The sequence below is a fragment of the Petaurus breviceps genome, unplaced genomic scaffold (genome assembly GCF_028583685.1).
Source record: "Petaurus breviceps papuanus isolate PSGF00001 unplaced genomic scaffold, PetGlider_PUasm1.0 111, whole genome shotgun sequence".
Taxonomy (NCBI): Eukaryota; Metazoa; Chordata; class Mammalia; order Diprotodontia; family Petauridae; genus Petaurus; species Petaurus breviceps.
The window spans coordinates 87,301-100,072 of record NW_027185600.1 but is presented as its reverse complement, the minus strand read 5'-3'; the positions used below and the strand labels follow the sequence as shown (position 1 = coordinate 100,072).

Below are 12,772 nucleotides of genomic sequence, written 5' to 3'. Positions count from 1 at the left end.
CCTAGGGCAAGTAAAATCCTCTTTGGTAACTCATTCGTAAAATGAAAGATTTGGACAAGATGATCTCTGTTTTCTCTTTTGACTCCAAATCAATGATCTTATGATTTATGAAATGGAAGAGACAGTTATGGTATATAACTCAATTAGGCCTTTTCTACTAAATCTTTTTTTTAAATTTCATCCTTATCTTATTCCTCTTATCAATCTCAATAGTGAATGTCCCAAACCATATCCTTTTTCTCTTAATTTCATTCAAACCACAAACTTGCATGCTGAGAGCAGATAATATGACCACCAACTTGAAAATATTGAGACCATTCAATGAAAAACCTCCCCTGCACACTATCTGTTTTATGCACATATACTTTCTTACTCTCCCTATCAGTAATCTAAACCAAGTACTTATTACTATGTCTTGGCTGTTATTATATTAATAGATATCCCCACCTCTACCATAGCCCTCTGCCACTCCATCCTCCATACTAGAGTTAAATAAAATCATTGTCATGCTTAGATCTTGTCATGTAACTCCCCTTCTCAGAAAGCTTCATGGCCTCCCCAGTAATGTTAAAAGTTTTTGCCTGGCATTTCAGGCCACTCTACCTTTAAACCTTATCTGATATACTTCATTTATACATTCTATTTCTTTTGAATGGGACTGTCTTTTGTCTCCTAACCACTTTTTCGCTTTTTCATGTCTTTACACACATTGTTATTCCCCATGCCTAAGGAAGGGTGAAGTAAGCAAATACAACCCCACAAGCACCATTGAGACTTTGTGGGATAGAACTCATGACTAGACTATGACTGCAAAATGACCTATTGTATTTAAAAAAATAGCACTGTATAGGAAGATTTACTTATATGAGGAAATCAATGAACCAGATTATAGAAGTACATTAGAGGACATTTGAGAATCACATTTTCATAGAAATATACTGATAATAACTTGGGAGTAAGACAAATAAGCTCTGGAAATATTTGTGGCCACTCAAAGAGAAATAATTCAGATTTTTGCTTTTTTGTCAGATTTCAAACAAGGAAATCTTTCTCAGGCAAGAGACACCACTCACATGTGTGAGGGAGAAAGGGCATTTAAGCCTGTAGTATCCATATTTTAAATAGGTGTTAGTGAGTGAAGTTATCTTGTAGATGGAGAGTCATGGGATTCTTGCTCCCTGGACGTGCTTTTCCTGTCCAGAGTTGGCAGATGTGATGACATTTTCAATAGGAGGAATCATTAGGACTCAGATAACCAAGTGATCAATTAACAAGTATTTACTAAACACTTACTGTGTGTGAGGCACAAGGGATAAAATTACAAAGAAGGAGACAATTCCTACTCACAATAAACTTATGTTATAATGGAGAAACAAGAAGCACATATAATAGATACACACAGAGCATAAATACAGCTAATATATACGAAATAAATTCAAGATGGTTTGGGAAAGAAGTTGAAGTTGGTAAAAAATGGTGCTTGATGCTTATCTTAAATGAAGAGGGGGTTTCTTGAGTCTAGAGAGAAAGATGGAGTACATTCTAGACATGAACACCATCTAGTAAAAGACATGAAGACAAGAGGTGAAACATTGAATATGAGGAAGAGAGGAGGCCAGTTTGGTCAGGGAGGAGAACAGGGAAAGAGCAGTAATGGCCAAAGAGATGAAAAGATAGCTGAGGCCAAGCTTTGCAGGGCTTTAAAAACTGAGCAGAGGAGTATATATTTTATCCCAGGGTCAATAGAAAAACGCTGGAGTTGATTGATTAGGGGAGTCTCAGATCTATAGTTAAGGAAAATTACTTCAGTAGGAGTATGTAGGATGGACTGGAGTAATAAAACACATAGAAAGATCAATTAGAAAATTGCTGCAAATATCTTGGAAGAGGTGAATAAGGTGGTAACTGTGTGAATGTCAAGGAGGCAGATGCTCTAATCTATCTCCTTTTCTCCTCCTTCTAATAAATTATTCTCTCAGCTCTTAATTTTTAGATGCCATCCTTTCATATTCAGCTCATCCTGTACACTCTGTCTATGTATACATGTACATACATATGCATGCACTCACATATATATTTAAACACATATACACCCTCCCATACATACATATATGTGTATATAAAAACATATGAATACATACAAATATACAAGCAAACATACACATATATATTCACTTCAACTATCCTTATACTTAGAAAAGTCTTATGAGTTACAATGATCATTTTTTAATGTAGGAATGTAAATAGTACAACTTTAATAAATTCCTTATGATTTCCTTTTCCTGTTTACCTTCTCATGCTTCTCTTGCTTCTTGTACTTGAAAGTCAAATTTTCTGTTCAGCTCTGTTTTTTTTTCATAAAGAATGCTTGGAAATTCTCTATTTCATTGAATGACCATATTTTCCCCTAAAACATTATACTCAGTTTTGCTGAGTAGGTAATTCTTAGTTTTAATCCAAGCTCCTTTGATCTCTGGAATATCATATTCCAAGACCTTTGATTTCTTACTGTAGAAGCTGCTAGGTGTTTTGTTATCCTGATTTTGTTTCAACAATACTCAAATTGTTTTTGACTGCTTGCAATATTTTCTCCTTGACCTGGGAACTCTGGAATTTGGCTATGATATTCCTAGTAGTTTAATTTTGGGGATCTTTTCAGGAGGCTATTGGTGAATTCTTTCCATTTCTATTTTGCCCTGTGGTTCTAGAATATCAGGGCAATTTTTCCTTGAGAATTTCTTGAAAGATGATGTCTAGGTTCTTTTTTTGATCATGCTTTTCAGGTAGTCCAATAATTTTTAAATTAAATCTCCTGGATCTATTTTCCAGGTCAGTGGTTTTTCCAATGATATATTTCACATTGTCTTCTATTTTTTCATTTGTTTGGATCTGTTTTATAGTATTTTGATTTCTCATAAAGTTATTAGCTTCCATTTGCTCCAATCTAATTTTGAAGGCATTATTCTCTTCAGTGAGTTTTTGAAATTCCTTTTCTATCTGGAAAATTCAGACCTCATTGGTTTTTTGGAACTCTTTTGACATTTGAGTTAGTCTATTTTTTTAAGGTTATGTTTTCTTCAGTATTTTTGGGGGTCTCCTTATGCAGGCTGTTCACTCACTTTTCATGATTTTCTTGCATCATTCTCATTTCTCTTCCCAATTTTTCCTCTACTTCTCTTACTTGATTTTCAAAATCCTTCTTGAATTCCTCATGGCCTGTAACCAATTCATATTTTTCTTGGAACCTTTTAATGCAGGAATTCTGATTTTGCTGTCTTCTTCCTGTTCCATGTTTTTACCCTTGTGTCACCCAAAAAAGGATTCTATGTTCTGATGGTGCTTCCTCTGTTTGCTCATCTTGCCAGTCAATTACTTGCCTTTTGAGCTATTTTCCAGGATAGAAATCTGCTTCTGGAATGGAGAGAGCTTTGTCCCAAATTACTGGGGTTTTTGCAGCTGCCAGAGCTATTAAGAGTTTCCACTCTCTACAGCCCCTGCAAGCTCTGGCACACTAGCCCTACACCCCAGGACCACCACTCAAGACCATGATCCAGATCCAAGGAGGTTAAAGCAAGAGTGATTACCCTCTGAATGTTAGGTTTGTCCCCGTACTATCTGCAGGCCAGGAGCTCTGGAGGCAGCCACACTGATCAGCTACAGACACACCATCACTCTGCCACTTCTTGCCCTGGGGGCAGGGGCTGGACCATGCCCTTCTTTCCCCCTGTTTCAACAGAGTTCTCCATTGACCTTTTACTTTCTCTTTGGCGTTTATGGGTTGAGAAGTCTGGAAACTGCTACAGCTACTGGTGATTCACTCTCCTGAAGTCTGCTATGGCCGCTGCTGGTCGGGTCTACCTGGGGCCAGAACCATGTGGCTCATGAGGGACTGTGCTTGGCCTCCAGAGCACTGAGATAGATCCTATCTGTTGGCCTGCTGGGCTGCCTTCAGCAGGAGATTTGTTTCTTTCTGTCACTTTGTGGCTTCTGTATCTCTAAAATATTTTTAGAGTCATATTTAACAGGTATTAGAGTTGTTTGGACCATTTTATACTTGTGATAATATGGATAGCTAATTAATAAAGTTTGATAGGGATGAGAGGCACATTTCTGTTTTTCTCCTTCTCCAGGAAGTCCATAGTTATACAGGAGCAAGAAAAAATAGGGTTCTGAGATTCTCTATTCTAAGTTTAAGTTCAGTGACCCAGATTTCACTTGCCTGTAAAACAGGTCTTGCAAAACTGTTGGCCAATGAAGTCTTTATTCCCTTGCACATGTCATCCCTAGAAAATTTATTAATGATTTCTTTCTTCATACTTCTCTCCAAGATGGTTGTTTGGTTTTGAGGTTTTTTTTCCCCAGAATTTATCATTTGCAATCTTCCATACAAAATGGAAAAAGACATTTCAGTGACCACAAAGTTGAAAGGACAGCGAATCAGACTTTCAAATTCTGATAAGGAGAACAGAATGAAGTGCTTTAGGTAGCATGGATGTATTCCACTGGGGATTCTGTTTAGCTGGAGAAGAGAGGGGTGAGGATGATGCAATTCCAACAGGAAAAAATGGGGGAATAGAAAAATCATACCAGGGGACAAAAAGGATCTTGGCAAGTTTTCAGAAATTTACATTTTCAGATACCATCCCTTGGGAACAAAATCAGTTCCCCCCCCCCCCCCGAATGAATGAATGCTAGTTAGTAGTAAAAACTTGCAAAGCACTTATAATTTATGAGCCTCAGTTTTTATCCACAGTGAAATGGAAATAATAGTTACTTAACTTCCTTCTGAAGGTGGTTATAAGAGAATTAATCTGCTACTACCCAAATTTGGTTTTTAAGTTGAAATATGCAAATGCTTTCCTTTCTTCTGAGGGTATATGAGTAGGGTTTGTCAACAATTTACAAGAAAATATGTTTTCTTCTAGAATGAGAGCATCACCACTCCATTATATCACTCCCTTCCTTATAAAACTACGATCACATGACTCAAAACCACTAGACGTGGGTGAATGAGTTCTAATGACTGGAAGAATGACTCTTTGTCCTCTTCCTGCTTTCCTTCTCGTCCACCTGATCAGGCTGGGTGCCCAACTCCACACTTCCATGTACTTCTTCCTTAGTATTCTATTCATTGTGGATATCTGCTACATGAACAGCACTGTCCCACAAATGCTCATCTACTTCCTGTCCTCAAGGAAGTCCATCCCACTCCATAGCTGTGTATTTCAGTTGTATATCTCTTTGGGATTGGCTGGGACTGAGTTCTTTCTATTGGGAGCAAAGGCTTAAGATGATTATGTGGCAGTATGCTATCTCCTACCCTACAGAGTCATCATACATGGAGGGCTCTGGGCTGCTGGCTTCCTGAACTCACTCATGAGTCAATAATTATTTTTTATTTCACCCTGTGTAAGAATGCTATCAATCCTTTTGTCTGTGAGACACTAGCAGTGCTGTATTGACCTTTGTGGACATTTCTTTCAACAAGATCATGGTGACTTTCTCAGGCTTTGTGGTCATAATGTTACCCTGTTGCTTGGTCCTGTTCTCCTATGCCCAGATTGTTAAAGTCATTCTGCATATCTGCTCTACTCGAGGACATCAGAAAGCCTTTGAGACCTCTACCTCCCATCTCACTGTGGTCTCCTCTACCTCCCATCTCACTGTGGTCTCCCTTTGCTTTGGGGCCACCATCTTCACCTACATGTGGCTGCACACCACTTCCACAGCTGAACTTGAGAAGATGATCATTTTATTCTATACTGTAGTGGCCCCTATGCTGAACCCTATGATCTACAGCCTGAGGAACAAGGAGGTGATGAGGGCCTTGAGGAAAGCACTGGGGAGAATCTCTGAAGAAAAATGAGGACCCCAGTGTTTACTCTATTCCACTCCAGGGATTAACTTCCCACTGATCACAAGAGCAGAAGGTAAATGAAGCAGTAATAATCATTTCCTTTCTCCTCAGACACCTAAAGAGATAGGCAATGGCGATCAGTGCTTCTTGTACTTTGTTCTTCAACTCAACAATTGTGGGTGCCTCCAATGTGTATAGCACTAGATAAGCAGCTGAGGAAGATACAAAAATGAATCCAATATAGTGCCTTGTTCTCATGGACCTTACTGTCTATTAGGGGGGATATGACATTTTCATATAGTGGGCACACCAGTTAGCACATGGCTTAAAGTGTCTGGGCTGCATTTCACCAGTGGCCCTCCTTTATGGGGAGACTGAGAAAAGCATAGATCCTTGTGAAACAGCACATGTTGTGAACTCCAATTGGAGAGCAGACTTGAGGGAGTATCAGTCACATAGCTTGCAGGGCAGTTTGGTAGCACTTTGAAGAATAAAGAAGCAGGAAGTGGAACATAAAGATTGTTTCTGATTGGGAGGTATAATGTCCAGAAAGAGGAAGGTGATAGTTCCTAATCAGACTACACCTGGAATATTGAGATTTTATGAAAGACATTGATAAGGGCAGGGATGTACTATAGATCAATGGAAAAAAAAAGCAATGGATTTGGAATCAGAGGATTTGGGGTCAAATAAATACTGGTTCTGTTACAGTAATAACTACCTGAATGACATCAAGCAAATCCATTAATCTCTCTGGGTCTTAGATTCTTTATCTATAAAAACAAAGAGTTTGAAATTGATAATCTCTAATATTGTCTTGGGGTAATGGGTGGTCCACTGCAAGTCATTTAGCCCTATTTGCCTCATCCTCCTGAGGCTCAAATCCAGCCTTGGACACTTACTATGTGACCCTGAGCAAGTCACTTGACCCTGTTTGCCTCAGTTTCCTCATCTGTAAAGTAAGCAGGAGAAGGAAATAGTAAACTACTCCAGTATCTTTCCCAAGGAAACACTAAATGAGTTCATGAAGAGTCAGACACAACTGAAATGACTGAACAATAATAATATTCCCCTAAAATCTAATTCTAAATAGAAGCTCCATGAAATAGTCGATAAAGAGCTGGTTTTAGAGCCAGAAAGACCTGGGTTCCAGACCTGTATCTAATAAATACTGGCTATGACCTCTTAATTCCCGCATGCAATTCTCTGAGATGTGAGCCTTCATTGGTAGAAGGACTTTCCCCAATTTTCAATTTTTTTTCTTATCAAGAAACCAAACATTGAATGATTGAAAATTATCCCCATTTTTCCATAACTAGACTTTAGTAGAGCTATTAGATTTTCTATTTTGAAGTTTAAAAATTTTTATTGACAAGTATTTATTTTCTTTCCTTATCTCTCTCTCTTAAGGAAAGAAAAGAGAGGACAGGAGAAGAGAAGTGAGGAGAGGAGAGAAGGGAAGAGAAAAGCCCTTGTAAGAAATAAAAATAATCAAGCGAATACAAATTCCCTCACTTGCCATGTCCAAAATACATATGTCTCATTCTGCATTTTTAGTTTGTCATGTCTTTGTCGAGAGGTTGATAGCATGTTTCATCAATGGTCATCTGGAATTGTGATTTGTCATTGCCCTAATCAGAGTTCTTAAAGTCTTTCAAAGTTAATTTTTCTGTATAATGTTAGTTTTCATTGTATACATTATTCTCTTAGTGCTACTCACTTCATTCTGCATCAGTTTATAAAGGACTTTCCAGTTTTCTCCTAAATTGTCTATTTTGTAATTTCTTATAGCACAACAGTATACATTTATATATCATAACTTATTTAGCCATTCACCAAAGGTGGGTATTCCCTTAAATTGGAGTTTTGTTTTTGTTTGCTACTATAAAAAGAAATGCTTTGAATAATTTTGTGTATATACACACATATACATGCATGGGTCCTTTTAATTTTTTTTTTATCTCTTTGGGTTAATGACCTAGTAGTGATAGAATTGAGTCAGGGGTTATGCACATTTTAGTTACCTTTTGGGCACAGTTCCAAAATGCTTTTCAGATTGACTGGAACAATAGACAGTTCTACATATAGTGTATTAGTATACTTCTTTTCCTGCAGACATTGCAACATTAGTCATTTTCTTTTTTAAAAAATTTGCTAATCTGATGTGCACATGCTGGAATCTCAGAGATGCTTTAATTTTTACTTATTTATTAGTGATTTGGAGCATTTTTCATATGATTGCTGGTATCTTGGATTCCTTAATTTGAAAACTATCTATTTGATCATTTATTTATGGAATTTCTAGTAGAGTGACTTTTATGACCAAAAGTTTCCCCGTGACAGTAAAATAATAGGTTAAGTTATTCTTCCTATACTTTTGAAGACTGGCTTTTATGATCAAAGGTTTCCTTATGACAGTGAAATAATAGGTTCAGTTATTCTTCCTATACTTTTGAAGTATACACTTTAGAGCATTCATAGACCAGTAACCAGAAGTCTGAAGGTTGACTTGACTCTTGAAGGTCAATAGGAAAGGGAAAATTAAGAAAACAATGACCATGCAGAATGAAGATACCTGGTAACCATACTCCTCCAACCTGAGCTTGCATACCAGTTCTTCATAACACTATGTTCTGACACTGGCAGGGTTGTGAGAAAAAAAGGAATAGAGACCTTATCAGATGTCTCCACTCACCACTATGTTGAGGATAACTCAGCTATGGAAAAGAGGAAACACAGCCTCCACATCAAGCCCAACACATCCCAAACAGTGATCATTAGCACTTCCTGTGAAAGTTCATGGAGTCACAGGACCAAGATAGTGGATATGGGGCAGTCACCCAGCTAAACTCTCCCAACATTCCCCTCCAAACGACTCTAAAATAATGACTCGAACAAAATTTTGCAGCAGTAGAGTCAACAAAAGTTCAGGGTGAGATATTTTTCCAGCCTAAGAAAACCTGAAAAGTTGGGAGGAGAAGCCTTTGGCACTGAGGTAGAAGCCTGTCCAGAATCCACACACAGCACTGGCAATAGCAAATATAGTAGTATCAGTAGCAACTTCAGGAACTCATAGCCCAGAGATTGCAAGGGAGTTGGCCAAGTGGTCAGAGAGAGATTATAGAAGACACTTTGCTGGCAGTAGGTAGAAATGGTGCTGATTATTTACTCCATTACTCATGTTCAGTTCTGGGTTAAGGTTTCAGGGCAGAGAGGAGCACTAATGGTTAGTCACAAGGGAACAGGGGTCCTGGTTACAATTCCAAGACAAAGAGGAATGGCCGTGGGTGCAGCTGCAGAGAATCATGGGTCTTTCCTAAATAAAGACCAGGTCAAAAGGGGATCAGTGACCATACGTCTCTTAGGATAATACTACTTGGGCTACACAAAAAATAGCATCAAATAAAAATGCTATTTGGATCCAAACTCAACAACAATTCCTGAAAGAAATAAAGAAAGAGATGAATAGCAGAGGAAAAACTGGGAGAAGAAACAAGGGTGTTACAAGAAAATTATGAAAAGAGAATTAACAGCTTGGTAAAAGAAGCACAATAAAAAATTCTCAAGAAAATAATACCTTAAAAATCCAATTGGTCTAACAATAAAAGAGGCATAAAATCACACTTAAGAGAAGACCTTCTTAAAAGGAAGAATTGGACAAAAAAAGCCAAATGGCAAAATACATACAAAATCTCATGGAGGAAATAATTATTTAAAAATTAGAACTGGGCAAGTGGAAGCTAATGACTCCATGAGACATCAAGAAAAACTAAAACAAAGCCAAAAGAATGGAAAAAGAGACTTCTGGGAGCCAAGAAGGTAAAGTAAGCAGTAAATCATTGTCACTCTTCCATATTCACCTCCAAATCCCGTAAAATAGCACCTCAGAACAAATTCTGGAACAGTGGAGTCAGTGGAAAGACAGGGTGAAGAGTTATTTTAGCTTAAGAGACTGGGATCAGCAAGAAAGGTCCATCTTACTCAGGTTAAAGGGGAGTGGATTCCAGGATTGGAATTGTCCCAGCAAGCCAGCAATAAGCCCCACCTCACCAAAGCTGTGGGAGATCTGAGTCCTAGTTTGGTAGAACAGGCAAAATGCCAACACCAGGAACCCCACACGCCCAGTGCCTTACCATAGCCAGAGAACCAGAAGACTCCAACTCTGAGAACCACCATGTTCTTTACTATAGCCCCAGGCAAACAGGCATCCTCCAGCAACCAGACCTCAATGTGCTTGAGCACAGCTCTGGGCAAACAGACATCCTCCAGTGGCCAGACCTCCCTGTGCTTCAGTGTAGCCCTGGGAAAATGCAGAAACAACACACTGGGCCCCAGCACACACCAGGCACCAGCACTACGACCCCAGCTCAGCACCATGTAAGCTGTCAGACCCCTATGTCCTCCAGTAATGCCAGCCAACATTCCATCCTTCAGTGCAGTACTAGACACAAGGATCTCCCATGGACCTCAGGGCAACATCAGCACAGCATCAGGTAAACAGTCAGGGCCTGCAGTCACTGTCACAAGAAGACTGAGTCAGAGCCCCTTCTACCCTGTCAGGAGAGGTCATATTTAAAGTAAAAGATGAGCAAAAAACAACAAAAGAATCTAACCATGGAAAATATTTTGCTGACAGGGAAGACCAAGACACAAACTCAGAAGAGGACACCAAAATCAAAACACCTATGGACAAAACCCCAAAGAGAAATGGAAAGTCCTTTCAAGGCCAGAAAGAACTCATGGAAAAGCTCAAAAAGGAACTTAAAAACAATAAGAGAGGTAAAAGAAAAATCAGGAAAAGAAAAGAGTGAATCAAGAGAATTTGAAAAAAAACAGTAAACAACTTGAAAAACTGCTTAAAATGGAAATGGTCAAACAGAAAAGGAGATAAAAAAATCCACTGAAGAAAACAGCTCCTTAAAGAGCACAGCTGGTCAAATGGAAAAGAAAGTGCAAAAGTTAACTGAGGAAAACAAGACCTTAAAAGTTAGAATTAGGCTAGCGAAAGCTAATGATTCTATGAGACATCAAGATACAATAAAACAAATTTTAAAAAATGAAAAAATGGAATAAAACATAAAATACTTAAGAAAAACAACTAACTCAGAAAAAGATACAGGAGAGACAATATCAGAATCATAGGACGACCTGACCTGAAAGTTAAAATCAAAAGGAGGACCTAAACAACATCTTTCAAAAAATTATCAAGGAAAACTTTCCTGATATCTTAGAACCAGAGGGCAAAATAGGCATTGAAAGGAGCCACCAATTACCTCAGGAAAGAAATCCCAAAACAAAAACTCCAAGGAACATTATAGTCAAATTTCAGAACTAGAACACTAGAAGAGAGCAGAAATACACAACCAAAATATTGGGGTGTCATAACCAGGATTATACAGGACTTAACAGTTACAAAATTAAAGGGATGGAGGTCATGAGACATGATATTCCAGAAGGTAAATGATCTAGGACTACAATCCAGAATCACTTACTCAGCAAATTAAGCATAATGCATTAATGAAAAAAAAAAAAGGTTATTCTATGAAATAGAAGGATTTCAAGTTTTCATAAGGAGAAGACCAGAACTAAACCAAACAATATGACCTCCAATATCAAGACTCACAAGAAGCATAAATAGATAAAAAGGTAAAAGAAAATATAAGAGATTCAATAGAGCCAAACTATTTGCATCCCTACACAGGAAGGTGATACTTGTAATTTTTGAAAACTGTTTCACTAATAGCACAACTAGAACAAATATATGTAGACAGAGGGTATGAGTATAAGGTAAATTTTGGGGAACAACATAAAAAATGGGAGGGATGAGAAAGAGTAGTACAATGGGTGCAGAAGGGAGAGAGAGGTAGAATGGGGTTAATTATTTCACATGAAGAGGTGTGAAAGACCTCTTACATTGGAGGGGAAGATGGCAGGGTGGGCAATAAGTGTCTCTTCAACCTTACTCTCATCAGTATTGGCTCAAAGAGGAAATGATATACATAATTAGTTGAATACAGAAATCTATTTCACCCAACATGGAAGTAGGAGGGGAGGAGATCAAGTAAGTGGGGTAGGGAATGACAGAAGGGAGGGCAGATTAGAGGAGGTGGTAGACAGATGCAAAATACTGGTGAGGAGGGAAGGGGTGAAAGGGGAGAGAGGACAAACAGTAGGAAGAATAAGTTGAAAGAAAATACACAATTAGTAATCATAGCTATGAATGTGAAAGTGATGAAATCTCCCATAAAACAGAAGCAGAGAGCAGAGTGGATCCAAATCCAGAATCCTACAATATGTTGTTTACAGGAAACACATGTGAAGCAGAGAGACACACAGAGATTAAAGGTAAGAGACTGGATTAGATATGCAACAAGTGATATAGCATCCAAATTCTTCTAGGAGAAGTTAAGAGAGTTACAGAAAGAAACAGACAACAAAATTATACTAGTATGGGACCTCAACTGTTCCATCTCAGAACTCTATAAATCTGACCAAAAAAACATAAAAAAGAAAGAAAGTAAAGAGGTAAATAGAAATTAGGAAATACGGATATGACAGACATTTGGAGAAAATTGAATGGCAACAGAAAGAAATATACATTTTTCTCAGTAGTAAATGACACCCACACAACAACTGACCATGTAATAGGGCAAAAAACAAATCTCAAAATCAAATGTAAAAGGGCATAAATATGTATTCCTTTTGGAAAATAATGCAATAAAATTATGTTCAACAAAGGGCAGTGGAAATACAGATTATAAATTAATTGGAAACTAATTTAATCCTAAAAAATAAATGGTTCAATGACCAAATCATAGAAAGAATCAATAATTTCATTAAAGGGAATGACAACAATGAGACAACATACCAAAATGTATGGGATGCCATCAAAGAAGTACTTAGGGGGAATTTATT

The 12,772-nt window shown here is 37.9% G+C and overlaps 1 pseudogene; it reads left to right on the top strand.

The window, feature by feature from the left end:
• The first annotated feature begins 5,031 nt into the window (after window positions 1–5,031).
• LOC138157079 (olfactory receptor-like protein OLF3) lies at window positions 5,032–5,866 on the top strand (annotated as a pseudogene).
• The last annotated feature ends 6,906 nt before the right edge of the window (window positions 5,867–12,772 follow it).